Genomic DNA, 6997 nt, shown 5'->3' on the forward strand with positions numbered 1-6997 from the left:
ATGGTTATTTTCATGAAAAGATCTAGTAAACATAGCAGAGCATACTGAAGCTATATATTCAACAGGAATAGTTTCATAATTTGTCCTCATGGGATTTGACCTAGAATTATGAGGAACTTTGTCTGTGTAGGTTCTCCAAAATTATGAGGAACAAAGACAAGGTTGTTCTCTGTTGGGTAAACATAGCAAGGCACACTAGAGCTAAATATTCAACAAATAAATTATCATAATTTGTCCTGATGGACTTTAACCCATAATTATGAGGAACTTTTTCATTGTGGGATTTGTCCTAGAATTATGAGGAACAAAGACAAGGTTGTTCTCTGTTGGGTAAACATAGCAAGGCACACTAGAGCTAAATATTCAACAAATAAATTATCATAATTTGTCCTGATGGACTTTAACCCATAATTATGAGGAACTTTTTCATTGTGGGATTTGTCCTAGAATTATGAGGAACAAAGACAAGTTTGTTCTCTGTTGGGTGAACACAGCAGAGCACACCGGAGCTATATATATTTGACAGGGATTAAGGGATAAGTGCATAGAAAATAATTCTGTAATATTTCAATTGTTTGGTTCGACTGTATGAAATTAGATTAAGAAAAAACGTTTCCACGACTGACAAATAAATGCTGTAGTATTATAATTTAATGTCTTTTGTCCTGTTGAAATATAAAGTAAATTATGTCGACTATATGGCATTAAATAAAAGTGATCATAGATGACTATTTATCGACATAACATTATTCAAATTAATCAAAGGCTTAGGCTACGATATAACCATCATATATAATCACTAAAAAGCAGAACCTAATCTTCAAAACTAGGTTTAAACCTTACCTGGACCTCTTATAAACTTCAGTTCACTGTATAGTTGTACCACAATGATTGATAGGTTAACGAGATCCTTTGTTACACACTCAAAAACAAATACAGACAGATAGATAGACATCCTGTAGGATATGCATTTACCTATCCCCTATATCCCGGCGGGGCTCTACAGATTGAAATCCTTGCACAGGTCATTAAGCAAGGGGGATAAATTAGTTTAGATAAGAAAGATAAATGAATACAGTTGGCATACAAAACTGTAAAATATCCCAGTGATGATAGACAAAATACCCCTCCTTATACTTATTGTTTGAACCTACCCATCTAAGATCTAATAAAAGTAATTATAGCTTTTAAAGTCATCAAATGGTTTTAAAACTTTGGGTACCAGTTTATCTTACAATAAAATACTGGGATGAAAAAAAGAACAATAAAGTAAAAGTAGAAAGCTAAATTTTAAATTCATTTTTATAAAGTTCATCACATTTAGAGCCAAATATTTTTAATATATAGAAGGAAGATATAATTCATAATTATGACGGAAGATATGATGAAGCGACGTACGGACACACCCTACCTATAAAGCAGCTACGCTTCTAACCAGTTTTACATACTTTTCCTATTTTTTGACAGTTTTACCGTTGTACAAGAACATCTTTTCAGGATATACACTTCAACAAACACTTATAATTAGTATCGCCAGAGAAAGAGAGAGAGAGAGAGAGAGAGAGAGAGAGAGAGAGAGAGAGAGAGAGAGAGAGAGAGAGAGAGAGAGAGATGGGGGAAAAACAAATAAAGAGTCAAGAAGTTATTTTTGGGAGGTTTATGGGGGGAAATTTAAAGCCCCCATGGGGGGATTACCCTAACTATTAGTAATTGTTTAACCCTTTCAAGACGAAAGCCTTGCTTTTCATTTTTGTAAAGTCAAACCTTAGGCTCACCTAACCCAAAAATCATACAATAGTTTGAACAGGGATCTTAAGGGATAAGACAATGGACGATACATTGAATCTACATCCCCAATTATGATAAACAAAATTGCTCCTTAAGTAGATCAAATTCATTGATTGAAAAGTTTAAACATTACTAAAATGTAACAACAATTTAATAATAAAAAAAGTTTTAGGCCTAACAAATGAGTAAAACTTTGGGTACTACACTGTTAAAAATAATTTTTTTATTTAGTATCAATTGATACTCTGGAGAGTATTGGAACCGTAAGTAAGCTACAACTATATAATTAATATATAACACTATGTAATACTATATAACACAATAATTATTACTATACAGAACCCATACATTTTTTTAGTATTGATTGATATGCTCTAGAATACTGGAAAATACGGTACAGAAATGTTTATTAAAATAGTACTATTTGATAGACTCTAGTGTACTGGAAAATACGCTGTAGAAAAGTTTTTTAATTTAGTACTATTTCATACGCTGTAGCGTATCAGACAATACACAAGAGAATGGTTTATTAAGATAGTAACTATTCATACATTCTAGGGTACGAATCTGTACTGTAAAGAATAATTGAAACAGACACCATTGGTGCATACCTCTCATGGAAGTGTTTCTGCTTGGTCATTTTAGACAAAGATGAAAAGTTACTGTTTATGCTCACATTTATAGTTTTAATTTTTGTAATTATGACTGACCATAGTTTTTCTTTTTAAGGATCATGTTTAGTCCTAAACATCTTTAAAGTCATTTTTTTACTAAATTTACATTTAAATTAATGTTTTATTGCTCTGCTTGGTATGTTTGTTGATATAACAAAATGTATATGTACATATAATAACCATATATTATAAACTGATCTTTCATTCAAAGTAAAACAGTTTCATACTGTACAGCGTATCAAAAATTATGATAGAGGATATCAAAAATTGCAAAGGAGAGTATTAAAAACTTACTTCTACCATATTGAATTTTATTCCCAAGAGCGTATTGGATAATACTCTACAGACAAATACATTATTTAGTACTACATGTTACTCCACAGTACATTATCTAATACCCAATACAGTATTGAAAACTTCCTTGTATCGTAATGAGGTTTTTTTCCTATAATGTACGGATTGATACTATACATTAATGTGAAGAATATATAGTATTATGTGATGCTAAAAAATTTTTTTTTTTTTAACAGTGTAGTATAATTTACAGTCCAATATCCACTCCCTCACTGGTTTTTCAATCTTTTCAATGGCATTTTGACTAAACTAACTTTTTTTCTGTAACTATATATGTATATAGGGAAAAATATTGTCGGTTGCAAAGGGTTAAAACTCATTTCCCCATTACTATTTTTCCCCGCCTTGCTCTGTAATATTCCCAAAATGGCTGTTTTGTCGCTAAATCAACAGATCATCAGTTTATTTAAGTTTATTTAGCCAAAAATTTGTATTATTTCATTCATATATTTGTTTACAAGGATCATCTTGTTCAAAAATTCGCAGAATTTTCCAATTTTTTTTCTTACGATTTCAACAACTACTGAACTGATTAAGTTCTTCTTTTTAGAAAAGGTCCCAGGTTGGTTTTATATTATAGGATGGTTTCAGGCTATTTTTGATAGGTGATAGGGGCGCAGCCACTAGTAGAAAATAAAAATGACAAAGAACTTAGAAGTTCGATTTGAGTTAATAATTTTAAATGGCTAGGGTTATCATAACCGACCTTTAGGGGTGATTGGAGCCCCTAAAAGCTTTATATTAGTCTGGGCATTTAAAACTTTGGGTTTAGTATCATATGTATAAAGAGATAAATAATACTTGTATTAATTACAGAGGTGCTGCGCTTCAAATATAGTTCCAGCTCTAATGTGTTTGCTTAAACCCTTCTGGGATCTATTAATATCAAGTTGAGGGGGGGGGGGGTGTACTTCACCCCCCTTTTGCTAGGATAAATTAATGTAAAGTTAGGTCAACAATTACATTTGCAAGGGCGTAATAAGACAAGGATAAAGGGGGTCATCATCAACCCACCCTCCTTATAACAAAACTTAGAAAATTTAAAAGCTTATCTACGAGTCTTTATTGTCCTTTCGTTAGATACAGTATATGGGAAACGTTAATTTCACGGCTGCTATTAAAGATAAACATCTGAAAATGTTTACTCTGTAAAAAATATTATCTGTCGATAAGTTGTGCGTACGTTCTTTCATTATTATATTGAGAAAAACAGATCGTCTGTAGGAGATATGTAATTTATTTCGCTGCTTAACGAGAGAGATTTTGAAAATTCAGATGCAAATTCTTCTGACTAATAAATGATAATATAGTGATTCATTTTAAATTCTGGATCTACTGCAGTTCACGGTAAAATATTGCTGGTAAGCACTATTTCCAAAACTCTATGAATTTTAAAGGCTGCTAGCTGCCAAACGGCTGAACGTACAGATCATACCCGCACACTATTTTGAGCGGCATAAGAAGACCTACAAATAATCTGGAATAGCCAAGATCCAATTATGCACAGGGAAAGCTTCACTGAAGAATAAATGCGTAAAATAGGTCTTTTTCGCGCATTTCTCTGCACTGCGAGATAATCATGCATTATTGATTTATGGCTATTCCAGATTATTTGTAGGCCTTCTTATGCCGCTTAAAACAGTGTGCGGGCATGATCTGTACGTTCAGCCGTTTGGCAGCTAGCAGCCTTTAAAATTCATAGATTTTTGGAAATATTGCTTACCAGCAATATTTTACCGTGAACTGCAGTAGATCCTAAATTCTTATATTAAAGTAACAGTATGTCTATCTGTGTGTGTGTCTGTCAGTCTGTGTTTACCGAAGAATCTTACTAACCGCTGGACCGCTATGGTTCACTTTGCAGTGAAGTTTCTTATGGGTCTTGGGAAGGTTCTTAACTATTTTTTAGGGGTGTACCTCCCCACTCCAGAGAGAATTCGTCCCACAGGGAATAACACACTCTCAAAAAAATAATTGAAAAGTTATTTCTCGCTTCGTACTATAAACAGCTTTCCGCCGATATAAAAAATGTACAATTATAAGAATAAAACCATTTTTTAATCCTTGAGATGTTAAAAAAATGGTTTCTAATCTTATAATTGTACATTTTTATATTCGTAGAAAATTGGATATAATACGATGCTAGACATAATTTTTCAGTATGGCTGGGAACCGATTTTAATCAGTGAGTAGGGTAAAGCGGGGCGATCTCGGTTTTGAGGTGAAGTCGATATTTTTTTGACCACCTTCATTAAATGACATTTTTCACCATGTTCTAATCGACTGACAGAAAAAAAACATAAAATCAAATTTGTTCCTTATTAAATTGCCTACAAAAAAGTATAAAATGAAATTTTTGTGAGATGAATTTTTAGGGTACTTATTGGGTCTTAAAGTCGGACGACAAAATTTTTTTTTTTCGATTTTTTTGCTTCGGTCGGAAAAACGGTAAGTTGGACAAAAACTGGTAAGAGCTAGAGCTTAGACGTCTTCAGGGGACTTATTAAGAATCTAATAGGCTATCCATTTCCGTTTAAAACTTTAAAAAAGCTTGTATAGTTTTTTCTTAAATCGACTAAAAGTGAAGCGGGGCGAATTCGGTTTTTTCACTTTTTATACTAACTTTTTCAATTTTATATAAAAAAGTGAAATTTTCGAGAAAAAAAGTCAAATTTCTCGTACTTAGAAAAATTTTTTTTTTTTTTTGTAGAAAAAATTGTCCGATCTTCATAATTTTTTTTGTGAATGCGTTTATTACATTTAGCAACTTTAACCTTTAGGGCATGCTGTAATTAAATCACTATGTCATAGGTTTTTTGAAGCTGGAAAATCAACCACAGATTTTGCCAAACTTTTCTCTTTTTTTCAACTTGATTTTTTTAGGAAATTTTGCTAATAGAACTAATTTTTTTTGGCCAAATCTATTTAAAATTGCCTGAATTTTAAGGATCAGGCCTTTAAAGTCATAAAAAGTTATTTTTTCTAGTAGTATTTTTATGTTTTTTATCAAGAAAATTTTCGAAAAAAAAAGTCAAATTTCGCGTACTTCGGAAAAATTATTTTTTTTGGTAGAAAAAATTGACCTATCTTAATAAAATCTTTTGTGTATACTCTTTATTACATTTAGCAACTTTTACCTTTTGGGCATGCTGTAATAAAATCAATACGTCATCGATTTTTTGAAGCTTGAAAATGCCCTACCGACTTCGCCTCAAGGCGGGCGAAGTCGGTGCCGTTTTAGAGATCAATTTTGACAAACTTCCCAATGTCCTAGGTTTACGTCCCTTTTGGACCTGATCGACTTTTCCGAGATCTTTCTACTGGTCTTGGTCCCATTTAAAAAAAATAATTTTTACGATTTGCAGGTTCAAAAAACCGAAAAAAAGACCGAGTTCGCCCCGCTTTACCCTAAGGGAGGGGACAATGGATCGAATATTCAATTTTTAGGAGTCTCAGACTTTGGGGACTGGCTTAAAGGGAATGTGCTACAATTTAGCAGTTTCTGACTGAGTTTGGAGACTTGCGCATAGAATGCCGCTACTCGTTATGTATGTTTTGAATATTGCAGACGGGGAGACCGGATAAGGGAAGTGGGGGGAAGGGAAATAAACACTCGTTGTGTTAGTTTGGAATGTAGCAGAGGGGGAGAAGGGAGAAGAGAGGTGGGGGAAAGGGGCAAGGGAAATAAACAGAATAAAAAGGGGCAGTCATATTCTTGCTAGGAGCTGGCCGGGTCCAATAATCTTTTAATATAAAAATCACACCAAAAAACCTCAATATATTTCATCAAAAACAAGTTGTGATTTCACTTTACATGATGCTATGGAAATCTATTATTCAATTAACAATCCCTTTATAATTTCCTACAAATTTATTGGATTAAACTGGATTTCATGCCCTTTCTTTGATAACTCTTATATTGAATTAATTGCCCATTGTCCCCTCCCTTACTCCCTGGATTTTAATCCACCGGATATTAATCAGTTTCGAAGTTATAAGGCATTTAATTTTTTTTACTCTATCTATTAACTTTGGAGGATACCGTAATCTTTCTAGTTTTATTTTTTTTTAATCCTAAAACTAGTATTTTGTATTTTATCTCGGCCGTCCTATTTAAAAGAAATTATCCCTGAAAAATTGGTTAATGTTGTATTGTAATTGTAACAAGAGGGGGAAATATA

This window comes from Acartia tonsa, chromosome 14, assembly GCF_053477335.1.
Source record: "Acartia tonsa isolate MP-2025a chromosome 14, ASM5347733v1, whole genome shotgun sequence".
Classification (NCBI taxonomy): domain Eukaryota; kingdom Metazoa; phylum Arthropoda; class Copepoda; order Calanoida; family Acartiidae; genus Acartia; species Acartia tonsa.